General features: G+C 45.0%; 1 long non-coding RNA gene across 3 annotated transcripts; it reads right to left on the bottom strand.

Moving 5' to 3' along the window:
• Positions 1–479: 479 nt before the first annotated feature.
• Positions 480–19,007, bottom strand: LOC146643000 (uncharacterized). 3 transcript variants are annotated; one of them, XR_014909321.1, is made up of 3 exons: positions 17,236–19,007; positions 5,245–6,267; positions 480–5,183 (listed from the first exon to the last, which is right to left on the bottom strand). It is a non-coding gene; the product is annotated as an uncharacterized LOC146643000 (long non-coding RNA). The 3 variants fall into 3 exon arrangements; XR_014909322.1 differs by lacking the exon at positions 17,236–19,007 and adding an exon at positions 6,551–6,795; XR_014909323.1 differs by lacking the exon at positions 480–5,183 and having other exon boundaries at positions 5,224–6,267.
• Between the last annotated feature and the right edge of the window lie 1,363 nt (positions 19,008–20,370).

Raw genomic sequence — 20,370 nt, forward strand, 5'->3', positions numbered from 1 at the left:
AATGCATGTTTCATTTGAAAGCTGTTGAATTTTTTATTAAAACATTAAAAAAGAAAAAACTGGCTCACTCAGTTTATGACTGAAGCTGTGATTCTATATGAAACATAAATCTTATTTATAAAGCAAAGTTTCGTCTATGATTAAGAAATATGAGACTTTCTGATATAAAAATACAGTTTTGAGGAAACGTGCTTTAATGTTATGCTGGAACATTTATTAACACAACGACACACTGTAAAGACAACGGCACAAAACAGATTAGCTGTTCATCAGCTGTAAGTTTGATCAGTTTCAGAGCGAAGCCGCGCACACTGAGATTTTACTTTGAAGGTTTTCATAAAAAGGAAGAACAAACTACATCTGGATCATTTTGTTTGTCAGGGTTACAAAAATAAAAGCTTCCTTCCTGTAACAGGATGTCACGTTTCAGTCATTTATTTTGAAGGTTTATCAGATTGTGGATAAATAGGTCGTGTCCAAATTCGTAGACTCCTCCGAATGCAGCCGACAAATGCGTCCTCCTTTTCCCCGAATTTGAAGGATGGGTCGGGTGTATCCTTCGTGACCTACCATATCCCAGAATTCATAGCGTGGCCCAGCCAAACTCTAGTTTCCAATAATGGCGGCCGCTACTAAGTTTTAAAATCACTCTTATTAATCTTTCTGGGTCACAAAATAAACTTTTAACATATTTTCAGGCAGAAAGTAGTTGTGTAAACATCAAATATCTGCTCGGTTTATCAAGATATCGCATATTTGCAAAAGTGCTTCGATGTTTTCGGAGACGTCTGCTACCCACCAGCTCGACAGCTAGCCGGGAGCTCGAGGGTCACTGATGCGGCCGAGAACGGCACAACTCCCGGCACATCATTTTCAGATCACCACGGAGTTTCGCTGCTCAGGTTAAACGTGATATGTAAGTCACTTAGACAACCTAAAAATGTTATTGTTGGGCTTTTTTCAGTGTTTTATTTGTTCGTGAGTAAATCGGTTTGGCTGAGATTAAAGTTATTAGATTAGATAAAACTTTATTAATCCCCCGGGTGGGTTCCTCTGGGATTTTCACACAGCTGACTAAACGTCAAACAGAAAACTGATTAAACAGAAGTGTGAGACGGTCGAGAGTTTACTCCAGTGTCCTGTTATATTTTAGATAGCAAGGAGCAGACGGCTGAGTTTATTGAACTCCACCGAGACAGCGGCGACGCTAATCTGAAGGCGAGACCGTCACATTCCACAGCCGTTTACTTCCGGCCTACCCGACCTTCTGAGGACCCGGCCCACGTAGACTCAGGGGGATGCAGCCCATGAATTTGGACACGACCATAGTGAACTGGATACTTTGGCCCACCGTCAGCTCATCACTCTTCCTGTATTTGGCTCTCAGGTTCGGCTGCACGAATGACGACACTTCCTGCCTGCTGTGTTTATCCACGGAGGCTTAATGAACGTCTCACTGCCTCCCTCGTCTCTGACTCTCGCTGCTCTCCCTGGACTCAGCCACAGGGTCTTTGTCGTGTCTACATTAAAACGAAAGGAGGGAATAAGGGTAATAACTGAAGCCATCAGTGTAATCCTGGGAGTTTAGCTGCTGTTTGAGCTCCACCTGCGGACGGAGAGCTGCAGGGAAAACGAGCTGGCTTCACTCCCATTTAGCAAATAAGACATAAACTGCACAGGATTACCTCGGCTGTGCAAATGGCTCCACATTTGTGAGGAAACGAGCCTGAGTAGGACAGCCCCCCCTCAGACTGCATATCACTCGTGTTTGGAGCCTCTGGTACTCCACACATCACTGCATAATAATGTGGAGCCACTCAGAGAGCACACAAATCCCCACGGACAGAACAAAAACAAAGTGTGTCCACGTCTTTGTCCCCACAGTGCAGGTGTACGAGACTGCGTGCGTGCACACCTGTCCACAGCTTTAAAGCACATCTGCACAGGTGTGCAGCAGCTGACAGTAGCGTCATGAGAGTCTCACACTTCTTTTACTCCGTTATCGCAGTTTTTCTTCTTTATAAGCTTTAGCAACATGTGCTTCACCTGCAAACTGACAGATGGAGGCAGGAGGGGGACAGACCGGAGGGGTGGAGCTTAGTTTGGCAGTGAGTCGCTGTGTGTGTTACAGGAAGTGCACGTGCACAGACTGTATATGATATATTGTCACAGGTGTGCCTCGTGACAGGCAGCCGGGACATTTTGTGAGACTGTGCGAAGAAAAGCAGAGATTAGAAAAGTGTTTGTGAACTATTTGGAGTAATATACTCAGTAATGCACTCGTTTACTGCTGAGTGTGTGTTCTTACATGTGTTGAGTGTGACATACAGTGACCTGTAAACTCTACGGAGACACAGAGAGTATGATTATTATTATTGAAAGTAGTGTGAAAGAAAAGGACTCATGGAGGTCACGGTAAAAGAAGGACTTCCTGTTAAACAAACGACAGCAGGAAAGTCTCCAGCGTCCCTGTGAGGAAAACGTTTGAAGCCTCAAACAGGAAACGGGTTTGTTTGTCGTCACGTTGGTGTTTCGCTGTTTGAGTCGCGATACAGATGAATATATGACCTGAGTCATAATTCATATTTGAATTATAACAATAATATTAATGTTACATAGTAAAAAAGCCCAAGTTTAACCTATCAGATCAGATTTTCTTCAGATAATACATGTTTATGCTAAATTTAAAGACAATCTGGGAATTTTAAGTTGATCAAATTATGAAAATCTGCTGAAATGTAGGACTGAAGTCATTCTTTCATTTTTAACTATAAAAATCGAACATTTCAGGACCAGAGTGCTGAAGCCCATATTGAATTTTTATTTATTTTAAATGGAGTCTGAAGCCCGTTTGGAGCTGTTGGACACGGACGTGTCCATGACAGTCAGCGTGACTGGAGCAGCAGAGTGAACGAACTCTTCAGTGATGCTCACTCATGTGCTGAAGAAATCAAAACTGCTGTCTGTGATGTGACGGAGGGCTTTGCTGGGACTGGAGCGAGCCCCAAAACTTTAAAAATGAACGAAAAAGAAAATCCAAAGATCTCAGATCCACGACCCCGCTGTGCTTTGATGAGAAGAGGCCTCCCTCTGCTGCACAGGGACAACAATCACCCGTTTCGCTTTCTGCCGATGGCTTCTCCTTCAGGGTATCCCCGGCAGCAGCGCCCCCCCAAAGTGCCTCAGAGACTTTTAGAGTTTCACAGAAAGAAAGAGGGAGGAATACTGGGAGGCAGATCCACGGAGGCACAGGAAACGGGTCGGGAAACCCCGTAAGTCCCAGTCTGAGGATCACAAACATCTTCAGGGACGCCGGACTGCTCACTGTGTTGGAGTTGGCAGTCGATGCCGTCTGTTTCGCGTTGCCATCCACACCTCAGCTGACCTGCATGATGAAAACCCGGAGAGGGGAGGCCTTTCATTTTCACCGGCTTCAAACTGTTTGTCTGCTCGAGGGGATTTTTCAGCTCACAGGTTTGACAGGAGACCTCCAACCACGAGGAAGCCCTTTACAGCAGAGCTTCTGCAGGCGGCCCGAGGAAAAAGCAAAAACACATCAGTGCAGAGCTGCTGCTGTGGGAAGAGGTCTCCTCCACAGCTGTTCTCTCTGCTCCCATCAAACTTCAGGAAAAGCTGCACCGAACATTTAGTGCAGCAACGGAAATTAAAGAAACGCTTATTTTCTCTCATTACAGCAGGATGAGCCTCGAAGTCCCTCAGGTACTAAAGCTGCTCCAAAGCAGCAGGTCAGGAGAGCAGCGCTGCGACGCACGACAAGGTCGTCCATAAGTGTGTCACCAGGTCTGCTTCTGATAAGAAACCATTAAATCCATTAAGTCCTCCAGTTTTGAGATTAGCAGACTGTCGTGTAGCAGAACTTTGATTCTCTGCCTGAAAACAGGCTGGAACACGTTTATGGAGAGGAAATGGAGACACGGTCGTGCTTCCAGAAACAAAAACAAAAAGCACAACAGACAAAAACTCAAAGTCTTTAAAGGGTTAACCTTCGAGGACAGTGGGCTTCCCCTAACATGACTTCCTTCTTGCCTCGATGGTTTCAGCCACTTTATGGAAAGTCTGCATCTCCAAACAGACGCAGAGTTTGATGGATTCAGGTTCATTAGCACACTAAACTGATCATATAGAAGAATTTACAGCAGTTATTTCTCATCCTGTGTTTTAGATGGGAGACTTTTCTTCATCCCACTTGGCAGTGTGGTAAAGTGTTTGGCAGAGTGTCTGAACTGAGATTTAACAGTGAACCATGATCTGCTGCGATTGGAAGGCAGACAGAACATTCATGCTTCCAGCACAAGAACCTAAACCTGCTATATTTACTGAAATATTCATGTGACCAGGTGATCTAACATGTTGGATTAAACCCATTCATCATATTTGGAACTGAATGTAATCACCACACCTTCCACACGGGAACATTTGACCCAGGTGTTCTGGCAGTAAAGTGTCTCAAATATACAAACTTTTTATGAGACTGGCTGAACCCAAACTGCCGTCACGGCCCTGGATGGGTCACGATGACCTGCTGACTGTTCAGATGTTCACAGGTTAAGCTGTGGTGTGCTCTGGCAGAGGGGAGCACGGTCATCGTTCAGTGTGATCGCTAACTGAACCTGTTAAAGTCCATAAAAATGAGTCCGTGTCAGCACTTCCAGAAACGTCGCAATGAAGCACATTTTCTGCGCTCCTCTGGGATGGCTGATGGTGTGAGAGCAGTCTTCATCATTCCGGTTCTTCTTTCCTGTGATTGGATGCAGAGATTGAGGTCAGACCCACCTGTGGATGTGATCTCAGCGCCGGCTGTGGCGGACAGTCGGCTTCGGGCCAGACTGGTGAAACAGCAGCTGAGGGTCGTTTGTTTTCTGTGTTTTGGCTGCAGACATCACTGGTTACTAAGCAACAGCCCGGCAGGAGGACGATGGAGAGATGTTGGAAACATCTCGGCTCTGCAGACTCATCAGCAGAGCCTCCTCCTCCAAATAAGGCTGCGCGTCCTCAGTGAGCTTCAGCAGCTGTCAGAGTAAGTTCTTTGAGTCTGAGTCAATAAAAGTTCAGAAAGAGAACAAAAAGTAAAAGAAAAACCAAAAAGACTGTCTTCTCCATGAGAGACGGCAGCCCTGACACGCTGCCCGGCAGGCAGCTCGCTGCTTGTAGAAATCCGTCACCTGTAACACTCGGAGCGCAGGGATTTCTACAGGCAGCTCGCTGCTTGTAGAAATCCGTCACCTGTAACACTCGGAGCGCAGGGATTTCTAAACGTTGGTGGCTTCTGAGCAAAAATGGCACCTGCACATCTCAAACCAATCAGAACTCCAAACGTGCAAATTGATCTGCATGAGCTGTTTGTTCATATCTGAGGACTTTGCATGTCTTCAATACTTTCACACATTTCCAATTACACTGATTGATTTGAGACAAATGCAGATTTTTACCCAGATGTGCTGCCTGCCGGGCAGACTGAGGCGACAATCAGACCGGAAGCTATAGAAACACAGAGCGCACGTTTCCTTTTCCCACCTGCCACACTTCATATATAACAACAACGCCTCAGCAGTACCAGGTAAGAGGCCTAACATCAGACTAAAGTGGCTGTGGAAGCAAACCACAGCTGCTCACATCATCAAAGTTATTCAGCGATTTGGAAAGTCGTGTTTTTATTAAACTTGGAGCTCGCCTTTTCTGCTCGAACTTTTCACCAACTTTCTGTAGAATAAATAAACTTTATACACCAACAAAGTGTCACAGAGGCATATTTAACCCTGTGGCCTGTCGTCTGGTTTCTCTCCGCCTTGTGGGAAAATGTGCACCTGTGTTTGTGCTTCACCTTCTTAGCGTGATTGTCGCCTCAGTTTAACTGTCGTTTGTCAGGGTTGCTGCCTCTCAGGCTGCCTGTCAGGAAATCCGATAATCAAAGGTGTCCTTCTCCATGTAGTCGGTCCAGGTGGAGGAGGGCATGCTCCGATACGGGTCCAGGAGGATACGGAAACAACGGACGATCAGGAGGCCCAAGAAGATGAAGAGGATGAGGACGAAAATGAAGGCCGCCCTTTGCTCGAGTGTGAGGAAGGCGGCTGAAGCTGAGGACGAAGACGATGAGGAGAAGTCTGATTCCGAAGCAGAGAAGGTGCTGCTGTAGAGGTCGTCTGCCATGTTGGGGTGAGAAATGTTTGGTGGCTTCAGAAGCTGATTCTCCTTCTCGGTCCAGAGGAGATGATCATCTTTGAGTCACGAGGTCAGCGTCTGAAATGCCTGCAGAGACAAACAGCAGAAACAGGAATGTGAAGAACACTAACCTCTTATTATTCTACCCTGCAGCTTCAGAGAGAAGGTTAAGTTACAACGACAATAACCAACGACGTCGACGACACCGGGCTGTGCACTGAAACACAGCATCATCTGCATAGCTGCAGAAATGACCTGAAATCCTAAAACAGGAGCAAGAATGAACCCTGCAGCTCGCCGCGTACACAGAAAGGGTCAGTAACATTCATTGGTGCTTTCTGGGAGCATGTGCGTTGTGATGCTTTGTAACCCGCGATGGACAGAAGTGTTTCCAAGAGTCTCTTTGTCCTCATAAAGCCGAGCTGTGAACGTCTCTGTAAGTTCAGTGTTGTCCTCCTGCTGTTGTTCTCCTGCCAGCAGCCTGTGGGCGGGTCTGTGGGCGTTGTTCCTTTGAAACACTGCTTCTGGAAACAAGCTCCTCATTTGCTTCCCACATGCAGATTAAAGCTGAGCTCAACAGGCTTCAAATGTTGCTGCGTTTTCCTCCTCTCTGCATCCAAAACCTGAAAGTCAAACAGTGCTGGACTGAACCTCTGCTACTCGCATCTCCTCTACAGGCCACAAACCAGGTGAACATCAGTCCTCGTCCAAACAGCATGGATATGAAGAATGCGCATTGAGTGCTAATTGGAGAGAAGGAGGTTATCAAAGTGGTTTTCCAGGCCTCCTAATTTAGAGTAAAAAGAGTTCACAGAAATAGTTTGAAGATGAAGCTCGGGATGTGTGCAAATGGTTCTGATGCATATTTAACAAACCCTAAACCTCCAACACGGCCTTTTCCTCCCCGTCCAATAAAGAAACAGATTACCATCAAACGACATCTACCAACGTTTGCATGCCAGGAACCTTAGAGGTGTGTTGTTGAGGACTGATGTCTCTGTCCTGCCATCCTGGTCAGCCTCTGAACCACACTGTTAGCCTTTGCAGTAATTTCCATAGCTTAGTACTGCAAAATCAACAGTAAAAAACTCTAAAGGATGTTAGCAGTTTGGTACTGTAATTTGCATGTAATTGTGGGAAAATTCCATGAGATTACATTATTTTTACGGTAACTCACCGTACTCATGGAAACAGCTGTAAAATACAGCAAATGTAACAATTGGTGATGTTACTGAGATTATACTATTACACCATCCGGATTTATGTTGTTTTCTACTGTAGATCTAAGAGTAATTACTTAAATCCTCATTCAGAGTGTATTACTATAAAATGTGATTCACTGTGAAAGTAGTATAACATATAAACTACAATATACAGCATAATTTTTAACTTAAGGAGTAAGTTGCAGCCACACTAAAATTTAATTCCTTGAACTGAATGGAACCTCATATATTAATAAATGCATTTGTTTAGTCAAACAATGTGAAACATTAGTAATACTATTAATTAATAGTATACTTGTAAGGTTAGTATTGTGATAGAGTCGAGTATATTTAATTATACCCTTGTAGACATTATGACATTATGCTAGTACAATTATGGTGAACAAAAAGTTCATTTCAAGAATACTGTTATGTACTAAAACGGGGGCCAATATAGTCCCAAGAAGCATTATTAGTATACGTACTAGGTAAGGTATACTTGGGAAATTGAAGTATACTTATTTTTGTATGGCCAGCAACAAAAACTAATGGCTACATTTAGAGTAATGTTTAAAAATGACTTCATTTAGCAGGATGTTGCTTTTTTCTCTTCTTATTCTTTCTTATACTGGACCTTCATTTGTTTTGTATAAGGTGGTACTTTTTAAGACACCTCTGCCTAACTACAGTGAACTGATTTAATAATATGCTCTGGTTGTCATTTTACACAAGGTGTCACATCCATGAAACCTACACCACTAACCAGCATCAGTCCTACAACTTCACTCTCAAAATTAATAAATTCTGGGACAAGCAGAAACTGTATTTTTAGCGGTGCATTTTGCTGCAGGCCAGATTGCTATTAAATGCTCTCCTAAAGAAATAATTCCTTTGTAGCACCACTTCGTCTTGGTTCAGAAGAGATGTCCTGATATACGTGATAATGTAACACATTATCACAGTTTAGCGCGTTGGGTTGTGTTTTTAAAGCGATTGTTACGTTTTTAAAGCTTTGTAACGCGACAGGTGCGATAGCCGACGCCACACCTTCACCTGACGTACAACGTGACGTATGACGCACACGTCGGGTATTCACTTTCAAAACAACAATGGGGATAGAAAATATTGCTCGAGGTGGTTAATGCTCCTTTCGCTGGTTGCCAACCACCATTAAATAACAACAAGAAGAAAATATTGATCTGCTTCTCTTAGTTTTGCACGTTTAAGCCGCAATTCAGACTCAAACAAAGCTGCAAAGCAGGAGAACAACATGGCCATCAAATATTCTGTGCCACAGATACAGTTCGCTGCAGCACAGAGTGATGATGAGACCGTTAACATGTGCAACTTAGAAGTAGTCAGAGGTAACTGGATGTTCAATCGGGTTAAATGCAAGGTTGATTGGATTATATCTGAAGATCGTATGCTATTCGTGGTAACTCTGCTAGACTCCAAATTGCTGCTCGTCCATGCGGGAGTATCTCAAAATTAAATGAAACCACTTAACACTTTTTCCCTAAAACGGACTGACATGGGACACATTAAAGTTGGATCGGAACCAGCTAATCAGTCTGAAGGTAAGTGTTTTTTTCACTTATTCGAGAGAAGTCCGAAATGCGTTCTTAGTACTGTTTGTTTTGACTTTTAAGCTACCCTACCAGGATATTTTCATTTAAAGACAAATTGTCAATATCTATGAATGTGGAGACTCAAAAGACTAGTTAGGTAATTTGCCGATGGATTTATGAGACTTGATAGAAACTTGGACGTTTGCAACAGGTGAATCGGTGAACTACCGAGGTTGCGCCCAAATGCTTAAAGCTGTTAGCTGGTCAGTGTTTTCAGGTGTGCTTGTACTACCTGTACGGTGCGGAGTGCTGACTAAGTCATGTTAAACCCATTAAAGCGTCGAGCTCAAATATCTTTTCATGTTTGTGCACTGCTCTCTTGTCGGCACACATTTTCTGTTTATTGAAGCCTTTTGTGAATAATTTTGATCATGTAAAAACTGGGAATTGGTCCCTATTGACAATACTCTTATTTTTTGCATTGAATATGTCATTCAGGAAAGGTAATTGGTCACTGAAGTTTTTGCAACTGTGTATTTCTAAATTTTGTGGCTTCAGTGCACACAAATTTATATTGTTCAGTTTGCATGTTAAAAGCCTGCCAAGCACCCCAAGGCTGATTATGCTTGGTAAGAAGTCATTTATGACATAGAGCTGATTAGACCATATTAAAATTTCTGTTTGGCACAGGAGCTTTTCGTGGACACAGGTATCCAGTCTCTGTTTTGTTAGCTCAAATTTCTGTAATTTCCTTTATAAACCAAGGTTGTTGGACATGTGTCTCAGTGAATCCAGCAAAGTAACAATATCAAATTTCACATTACATATTACTGATCAACAGTAGTCTAGCTACACCAACAGCAGAAATACTGAAGTCAATACTGTAAAGTTTAACAGCAGCACAAACTATAAACTCCAAAATAACCATACAGTTGATTCACCTCTGGTACTTTAACTGGGCTGACTCTTTGTTAGGTGTGTTTAATGTGCAGAATAATTCCCAATTATATACAATTATAATATGTTAAAATGGACTTATGTACATAAGGCCATTAATAATTAACTGTACGTAGGTATTTGCTTTATGACTATCTAGACAGTGTGAAGAAGTGAAGTATTGAAATTATTTTATGTTGCATAATGACAACATGTTGCCCCTATACATTTAAGGACAAAGTTCAATGACCGCCACCTGCTGGATGGTGAGTGCAGAGGGGCGTGTAATTGTTGAGCTGGACAAAGAGAACACCTGTGCTGATGCAATGTCAGTCTTCTTTGGTTCATTCTATGTATTGAACCTGGAATACCAGGAGTCAGCGGGTGCAAGGTTTTTTGTAAGGATAAACCCTGAAGAGGGAACAAAATGTACCTCCAAGGTTGGGACAAGAAGGACTGGGACCACTGTGAAGCGAAAGGTTGTTCACATTAAGCCTCATGTCACAACTTTCCTCCAGTGGCTTACTGAATTTGAGTGGAGAACTTCAAATTAGGGAAATTAGTAAATTTCTTGTATAATTTAAGTGACCAGTTTTTTTGGAACCCTCCAGTCTCTTACAGTATGTTACTGTTAACTGAAATTACGGTAAATTACGACCTGTTAAAAGAGTAAATGACCGCCTGTTGGGACACGGTGTCCTCTAGCAGAGATGAATATTTTTGGTACTGATGATGCGTGATAACGGTAAGTTACTGGTTAATATATTGCAGTTTATTACCTTGCAGCGGGCTTACAGTGACATACCGTGAATAAACGGTAGTATACCAATTTATTAATCACAGTATGATGTTACTTTGTTGACGTAATTTACGACATAACGACATAACGGTATCTCACTGACATAACTGTCGCCAGTGAGATACCGTAAAAAAGGCTACGGTGCGTTACCATAATTTGTCCAAGAGTATTATACCACACCAGCAAAAAACGGTATCATCCTGCAGAACGGTGAGCTACCGTAACACGGCATGACGCTGGCAAAGTGACGCCAGTATGTTACCGTAAAGTGGCGATGAAAAGTCTAACAGTGCACCTCAGGCAGCTCTGGTTCACAGCTTCCAGCGCTACCCCTCGGTGAGCAGGATGATTGGGTGTGTCAGCTCCAGGTCACTAACCCTACACTGCATCATATCTTCCAACAGGTGCAGCTGGTAGCTTGTTGGCTCTTTGAACTTCAGGCATCCTGCTATCAAACTGAGGCCTGGCCTGCAAATCCACACAGTCACAGCAATCTGACAGCAGAAGGATGAGGATTATGAATGAGTTTAACCACGCTTTGGATGTCATGTCAGAAGACTAGAAGACGGCGCTGGTATAGCCTCATGTTATACTGCACCACTGAGAAAGCTGCAAAGTAAATATGCATGCATGCATGTCAGCGCCTGCACCTCAGCTGTTTAAACACACCTGTGGCATGGTTTAAAAACTCGCGGGTTGGCACATTCACAACATTTTCACAAAACTTGACCTCTGACCTTGATTTGAACGCATCCAAGCTCTATGTCGCCTTGTTCTCAAAGGTGGGTGTCCACGGCCACCTGACACCCACCTGCCGCCTGGCAGGTTGATGCCAATCAAGTTCAACACTGAAAGCACAGGCTTCCACGTGTAGGGATAAAAACGATCCTCGTCCTGAAGTCAGGATTTCTCAGCAGCGTGGAAAATGCCCGGCGGCTTTCCGCTCAGCTGGAACATGACGCGGGTCAGGATCAAGACGAGGGTCAGAGCACCCGGACGGGTGTCTTCATGGCTCATTGTAGTTCCACTAAAGCTGTTTTCCTCCTTTACAGACTTTGTAGGGTGGACAGGATCACACACTTTGTTAAATGACTTGTTAATGAGGTTGTATTACTGGTTTAGCTTTGGGGCTCGTCCTTGGATGGTTCACCTGCAGGCTGTGTTATAAGCACTCTGAACAGCATGCATCCGCCGATGAGTGTACTCACTGATGTAAAACCTTTCAAAACATCGCTTTGCATCGCGTCGTGATGGCGCGTGTGATCAGTTTCAACGAGGCAAGGGCAGGACGCCCGTGGAGGGTTTGCTGATGGTGCACAGCTAAACTTTCTCCTCCTTCCCTCTTTAATATTTCACCGCTGCCCGTCTCCTCCTTCATTCTCATTCAGTTCAGCTTCACTTTCTGAACTTCTGCAGGAAAAGAAAGCGAGGTGTGGACTTTTTGAGAACATGGAATCAGTCCTTTAAAGCTGATTTCCATCATGTGGATGCTATTTACAGTTTTATTAGAGGCCACGTTGAGCTGATTCATCACTGTAGAGGTGAAAGCACACACAGCAGCATGCTCTGCTTTATAATGCAGGAGTCTCAGAGTCCCTGCAGGCTGCAGCTGTGGCTCTGAAAATGCGTGAAAACCTAAAATAAGTAATTAGATTTGATGGAGCAAATCATGCTGACCTCAGAGGTGCCACTCTCACTCAGAGCACCATCAGCGTGAAGCCTTTGAACAGCCGTCACCGTAAAGATCAAAGGAATGTCGGAAAGTTCTGGACAAGTTTGAACTGGGTGGAGGTCAGAGCTCACTGTGCTGGTTCATAACGTAACGGCGAGCAGCCCGCGTGTTTCCTACACATGAAGTTCATGTGTCACAGTGCCACTCCACAGCTGAGTCGGGGGATCGGATGGTCGGGGTTTGAATCCACTGAACGGCTACCCCGAGGCAGGTACTGTCCCAACACACTGCTCCCTGGGATTGGTGGCTGCCCACTGCTTCACAGAGTGAATGGGTTAAACGCAGAGGACTGATTTCCCTGCAGGGATCAATAAGTATACATCAGATACGGTCCCGTTAACCACAGACTAACCAGAGACGCTTATTCTCTGCTGAGAGCTCAGAACAAAGCTTGGGAGATGCTGCAGCTCATAGTCCAAGCGAGGAAGAAGCTGTCACGGGGTCAGGGCTCTGGCAGGGCTTTCAACGCCTCACTGACTACAAGCCCCTCCCCTGCCGCTCTCTACCAGATAAACTGAAGAACTTCTATGCGTGGTTTGAGATTAACAACACCACCCGGGCACACACGCTTCCACTGCCACCGGGACACCTGAGAGGAGAAAGGCCAGCATCAACCCAGACACGGCGGCAGGACCAGATAAGATTCCTGAGCTTTAAAGACACTTCAGCACATCAGGCAGCCGTGCCACGACTCAAGAGCACCATCAAAACTCCAGTGTCAAAGAAAGCAAACCCAGTTCGGCCCGTGGCCCTCACACCAGTTGTGAGCTAATGCTTTGAGCGGCTGCTTTTGAAGCACATCAGGCAGTCGTGCTGATGCAGCTTGACAGAGATGGTGACCGATTTCAGGAGGCCAGGCGAACATCATGACACTGACCTCACCGTAGATGGTGCTGCTGTGGAGAGGGTCAGCAGTGTTCCTGGGTGGGCACCTAGCTGACGGCCCATCCTTCTCCACCAGCACACCAGCATCAAAAAGGCACAAAGCATCTCCAGCCCCTCAGGAGACTCAGGACCCCCGACACCTCGCCCCACAGAAAACATCCTGACGCTAAGCTTCACAGCTGGTTTGGCAGCTGGAACAACAGGCTTGTTAGGACTGCCAGTAGGATAGCTGGAGTCCCTCTCCCATCCCTGGAAGCAGTCTCCATCATCAGAGACCCCCCCCCCCCCCCCCACCACCATGGCCTGTTCTCCCTCCTGCCATCTGGTGACAAGTAGAGCAGCTGCAGGAGCATCAGGATGCTGGAGGGGTTCTTCACACAAGCTGTGAGGCTGATACAGGACTGTGATACCCCCCCCCCCCCCCCCCAATCCATGCAGCCACACTGTAAGACCCACAAACAGACTGTGACCCCCCCTCCCCCCCCCCCCATATACACACAGAGAAACAACACACTCCTCACACACTCAGTCTCTGTGTGAGGACTGCTGTAGCTGAATGAGTGTGACTGCTTACACCTGAGTTTGCTCTTTTTATCCTTATTTTAGGTATTTGTTATACTGATTATTGATTATTATAGACACTGGTGAGAAACAGCGCTTTGTTTCAGTCTGTGTTTTTCTGTACACGCAGTAAATGTGGCTCATACAGTCTGAACATGAACCCGGAGCCAACATCCGATCGAATTGGACGTATTATTGATCAGAAAACGTCGTCAGAAACAGCAAACGTTTGAATCACAGAGTTTAATTTTTGTTGAGCAGCCCGAACACTTTGATTTTAAAGAGTGTGTGACACACACACGCACACACACGCACACACACACGGCGGTCCAGCTGTGAACGCTGAGGTCGGGTTACTTCCTGCAGATCAAACCTCTCTGCTGTGTCGTCTGTTGCGTAACATGTTTGCAGCCGCTCGAGTGAAGCAATGTGTTGGCGTGGAGAGAGTGGAGGAGTGGGAGTGGGCGAGAGAGGAGGATGCTGATCTGAGTGGGAGAAAGAGAGAGGAGCCTTCTAAGGATGAGCTGTTTGTGGACGCTCTGAAACCAGACGGTGATTCAGAGGAGAGCAGGAAATGACAGCACAGTAATTCAACAGGTAGCTAAACTGTTTATGACCCTGTTTCCTTTATTTTTACATATATTTAGTTGTTTTTCACTGGTGCAAACACCCTGGATGGCTGAAACGAAGCCAGTGTCATGTCCTATCAGCTGCAGCTCCTCCTTTGCTGATCAACTGATGAACTTGATTGATGGAAAGCTGTTTCTTGTTATTAGTCTGAAGGGAATCTGAAAACCCAACAGTGTCTGCAGTGATGTGTTCACAGCAGTGGCGTGTCCAGCGGGGTGGCCTGGGGGGGGGGGGGGGCACAGGCCACCCCCCCCAACCAGACTGGCCAGCTAAAACAATAACATTCAATGAAATATCAAATGTATGATTATGTTTTCACAGTGAAGCTCAGATATCCGAGTGTAAGTGAATGCAGCATCGGCTTCTGCACTATGAGCATCATGTTAGCAAAGGAAGGAGAGCCAAGCACGAAAGAGGCACCGCAGAAAACTATTTGTCGGCGAAAGATTAACACCAGGGGTCCCAGTCCACGAGGGCCGGTGTCCCGGCAGGTTTTAGATGTGTCCTTGATCCATCACAGCTGATTTAAATGGATAAATTACTTTCTCGACTTGAAGTTCTCCAGAGGCCTGGGAATGAACTAATCATGAGATTCAGGTGTGTTAACCCAGGGTGAGATCTAAAACCTGCAGGGACACTGGCCCTCATGGACTGGGATCGGGGACCCTTGATTAACAGGTTAACATAGCTGGACTGGCCATCAGCCCACCGGTGATTTGCCCAGTGGGCTGATGACTTATTTATTTATTTATTTTTGTAATGGCACGAACAATGAGAGGTGGTGGATTGGCCAGATGCTGGCTGATGTGTAAAAATAACTCAGCTGTTTGGTGGTGGCTGTGGTGGAGCTGCCACAGAGGCCAGCAGGTGGATGAGGGAAGGGGAGGCAGGAGGAGCAGAGCCCCGAGGCGGCCGCCCGGTCCGAGAGTGTCAGGTGAACCGAACTTCAGGTAAGAAGTTCTGACCTGCAGTCTCTCTGGGTCAGATATGAACCAAGTTTAGGTGGAGTTTATTTTCGTTATGCTGACTTTTCCGTACTGCTACTAGCTAGCATGACGGAGTTTCTATACAGCTGGGTGGTGCTATGATGTTACTGATGTTGAACTTTATTTTGTTCATAAGGTTAGTTAGTAGAGTTGCCAACCGTCCCATAAAAAACGGAATCGTCTCACATTCAGAGAAAATATTACGCGTTTCTTATTGAGGTGAAAAGGAACAGTTTGTCCCGTAATTCAGCTACAATGAAAAAGACACAAAGCTGGAGTTATTCTGTGTCTTTGCTGCACAGCTGCCTCTTCTTCTCTCATTCTCTCCCCCTCCCTCTCCTGTTTCTACTTCAATCATGAAACTGATCAATGATCAGCTGATCGGCTCTCGTTTTTTTATCGCCCACTTTGCGCCAGAAAGAGGAAACCAGCGGATGTCGCGCTAAACAACAGCAGCACGTTTCAGCTTGATCAGCTGTTGTTAGAATTTATTTAATATTAATTTCTAGTATCAGCTGATGTTTGCTGGAGCCACAGCTGTAAAGCTGCTGGTCATGATGTCGGTTTGGATATGTGGTGAGAGGGAAACATGAAGATGAAACCAGGAGATGTCCTTACTGAACCATCAGAGCTGAACGGGTGATGGAGAAACAGGTTTACCTTTTAGGTGACATGGATGAGTTGAAGTTATGAACTGTTTCTGAGAGACAAATAACACCAGGATCCTTTTCTAAGCAGCTGACAGCTGGTAACTGTGCAGGGGCGGGTCTAGCAAAGTGCTGCCAGGGGGCAGGTAGGGCATTAACAGGGAGAGGGGGGCACAAAGAAATACTTTTCTTTCTTATTCTCATTTAAAATGTCTAGCTTTTAAAAAATAATTATCTGAAAGTTTTTATCTGACGTAAAATGTATAGAAATCATACATATACCAACAAGACTGTACATCACTGTCACAGCAGCGTTTGTTTTCATTCAAAGGCTTTATGGCTTTAATACCTGGTGGGCCGGTCTGTAGTCAAAATGCCCGATTTTCTGTCCCAGTCCAGCCCTGCAGGTTAATACTGGCAGTGTCACCATGCCAGCTGACTGTATTTCATCATCAGCCAGTGTTGTTCTTTATCAATATTACCAAAGTTTACCATAAGGCAGCATAGAAAGTATTTACTTGCTTTCAGGTTTTATTCAAATGTTCGTCTTTTCAGTTGTTTCCCCACTTTTTCCTGTTTCACAATCAAACACCAGTTTGTGAGAAGATGATCTTGTTTTTTTAACAGGCAGATAAAGTTTTGCATTGGCTAATTTGCCAATTGTATGTTAAAATTTTTTCGTATTTTAATATTAAAAAAAGTTTTTGCCCAAAACATATGTGCACTATATGTCAGTAAAAATACTATGCAAATATTGCTGTCCTTGACTGCTGAGTAAATACTGACAGAGCACTGATTGTATCTCTTGTACTTTATCAACACAGTATCTAACAACTTTGCACCGTAGTGGTTAAAATCTCATTCTAATAAGAGTTAAAAGCGCATTCAGTTATTAGGTTTATAGTTTTATTGAATTATGGTTAACGGTTGGTAGAATTGTTTTTAACATTATCTGCCAATTACATCTGCCACCCTTCTCCAAATCTGTGCCCCTACCTGGCCCCCCCAACAAAAATTTTCTAGACACGCCACTGGTTCACAGGTGAGTCTGGTCCCATCGTTGTTATGCTCTCTGGGTCAGTCAAAGAGAGAAAAGAGCATCACATGACCTGTCTGCATCACCCTCAGCTTCCCTCTCAGGGTTCCTCAGCCTCAGCATCGATTCCTGGCTGAGGTCGTCAGCCTGGAGCCGCTCTGAAGGCCAGTTTGTTTGATGAGGTAAACAGGCTGCTGTTCGCATGCTGATCAGGGCCAACCTGAAAAACAGGGAAAACAAAGCTGCTTGCCCAGCTAACCACTGGAAACCAGAGCTTCTTGGAAAGAGTGGGGCAAAACCAAGGAAGTGAAAATGTCAGGAGTTTGGTCTCTTTCTAATATGTTTTTGTTTCAGGGTTTTCCATGTCGCTGGTTCCTGGTTTACATTTATATCAACCTTCTTCCTGTTCCTTTGGATTCTCGTCCTTCAGGTATGTGAGTCGGTCATTGGTTTGGTCACTTCCTGTCTCACTTTGGTGGTCTTCTGTCCCCTCTGCTGTCATTTCTAGTTTGAATTTGGTAAATCCTCTTTCTATGCTGTTTCCATCTAACAGGCTCAACAAGTCGTGCTCTGGGATTGAACCATCAACCTACCCTACCACCTAAGCTACAGCCAGCTCTCCACATAATGGAGGGGCAGTCGTTGCCATTGTTTTGTGACCAGTCTCTGAAAATGTCACGGTTAGTGTTATGTGGCAGGCAGGATGGGGACCCAAATGCAGGACTCGAGACGGAGGAATAAACTCAAACAGCAGCTTTACTGCTGGAAAACTCACATCAAACACACAAAACTAAACTAGAAACAAGAAACTCAAACTAGAAAATAAACCAGGGCCATGGAGGGAAACACAACACAATGAGGGTACGACAACGGACAGAGGACAACATAGGGTTTAAATCCACAAGCAGGACAACAACAGGGGGGGCAACAGCTGGGACTAATCAGACCTAACGACACGAGGGGACGCACATCTAGATACACAGAAACAGGAAACACAGACTCAAACTCAAGACATGCAAGCTTAAAACAGGGAGCATGGGACACGGGACAAAGACTACACACAACACTGAGGAAGGAAGGACTCCACTATGAACTACAGGAAACCAAACGAACAACAATAATCAAATAATATAATTACAGAGTCAGAAACACAAACACAGCAGACTCGGTACTGTGACAGGAAACGATTTGGAAAAGTTCAAAATCAAGAAGGAAAAATGAAAATGTTACAATTTTGGAAAACCATTCAATCCCACCCAAAACCACTGCTCTATGTATTCTGTTAAATAATGAGCCATCCATACTTTTATTTTGGAAGTTCGTGTTCTCTCCATCGCCGTACTTCCTGTTTCACACTAAGCTTTCTGTACTGAATTAATCAGCTCCTGGGCAGATACTTGGATCAATCTTCAATGTTTCCTCTGCTGTTTCACACATTTATAACAGCAAAGATTTGACAGCAGGTCAAACAACAGCAGCCTTGAAAAGCCAGCAGGGGGCGCTCCCTGAATCCAGACCCACACTCCAAACTGTTCCTGATTATAAAAGCAGGAACGAGTCAACAACACACAGACAGCAACATCTAGAAGAAAAGTAATTAAAACTCCACCTTTAACAGCAGTGTTTCCTGCTGCCAGTCCAGCCTCTGAACAACAACCACACCTGGATTATTCATGACACATCTGCACTGCAGGTACAGCACACAGGAAGTCTGCACTGCCCCTTCATGGCGGTCAGTCTTTAGTGAAACACGGGTGGCGGCAGCATCGTCCTCCAACCAGGCTCAGGATGAGCATGAAGATGTTTTTAGAGGAAAATCCAAAGATGAAGTGTAAACACCACAGAAGAAGCCTGGACACAGAGCTCTACTGACCGACAGGTATGAATGGTGCCTGGCTCAGAACATGGACAATAATACATGCACATATGTTTAATATAGATATATAAAGAGTGTACCACCCCTGCGGGCGGTCTGTCCTTCCAGCTCGGGTCCTCTACCAGAGGACTGGGAGCTTGAGGGTCCTGCACAGTATCTTAGCTGTTCCTGGGACTGCGCTGTTCTGGACAGAGATCTCTGATGTTGTTCCTGAGATCTGCTGGAGCCAATCGCCTAGCCTGTGAGTCACTGCACTGGGACCACTGGGACCACTGTTACCTTCACCCTCCACATCTCCTCTGAGCCCTTGCTTCTCCTGTTCCTCCTTCCTGATGTTGGTGCTTAGAGCTGGTTGCTGCCATGATTACCCCCTCTGTGCAGCTTTGTCCAGCACACTGGATTACTTTAATGTAAAGTTTAGTGTTGGCCACGTGCAGCATTCCAGATAACAGTCCACTGCAATGTGTGTGTGGGTATGTCACTGGTGTTTGTTTTGGAGGGTTGGAGGCAGTGAGTAAGGTGGCAGGAGGGTGGGGGTCAGTGACAGTTCAACAGCCTGATAGCAAAAAAAGATCACATTCATCGCAGAGACCGACATAATCTGACCAATCAGCGACTGCTGTGTCAGCTGTAACCTGCTGTCAGCAAGTCCGCGCTTGCGTGCAACGTTTCGGTTGTAACTTTGGGAAACTGAGATTCTGCAGGAAGGAGAGCCGCGAATAAATCCCTGGATTATACATACTGTCAATTTACTGCTCTACTGTTTCCTCACTGTGTGTGTGTGTGTGCGTGCGTGCGTGCGTGTGTGCGTGCGTGTGTTGCTGCTTTCATGCAAGAAAGAATTCAATTAACAGATGATGTAGTTCCACCAAGTCTCCAGTTTGGCTTTGACAGCAGAGCTATGATGGTAGACACGCACGCACGCACGCACGCACGCACACACGCACACACACACACAGACACACACACACGCGCACACACACACACACACACACAGACACACACACACGCGCACACACACACACACACACACACACATTTTTGTCCAAACTGATTTTTTGGAGACAACATTCTGCACAAACAGCTTTTTTTAGTTATGATGTAACTGCTGATTCGATGTAAGGAAGCAGCTCGCTCCATCATAAGATAAGATAAGATAAGATAACTCTTTATTGTCATTGCACAGTCATACATAGTACAGTAGTACAATGAAATTGGAAAAACTGTCCTACGTCGGCACTACATATAACACAACACGACACGATATGACACATCACAACGTAACAAACAACACAACACAGTATATTAACTTAGTATAAAAAAGAAGAATAA

Source organism: Rhamphochromis longiceps, linkage group LG22, assembly GCF_057381845.1.
Source record: "Rhamphochromis longiceps isolate RC_006_pf linkage group LG22, R_longiceps_female_GT1.1, whole genome shotgun sequence".
NCBI lineage: Eukaryota > Metazoa > Chordata > Actinopteri > Cichliformes > Cichlidae > Rhamphochromis > Rhamphochromis longiceps.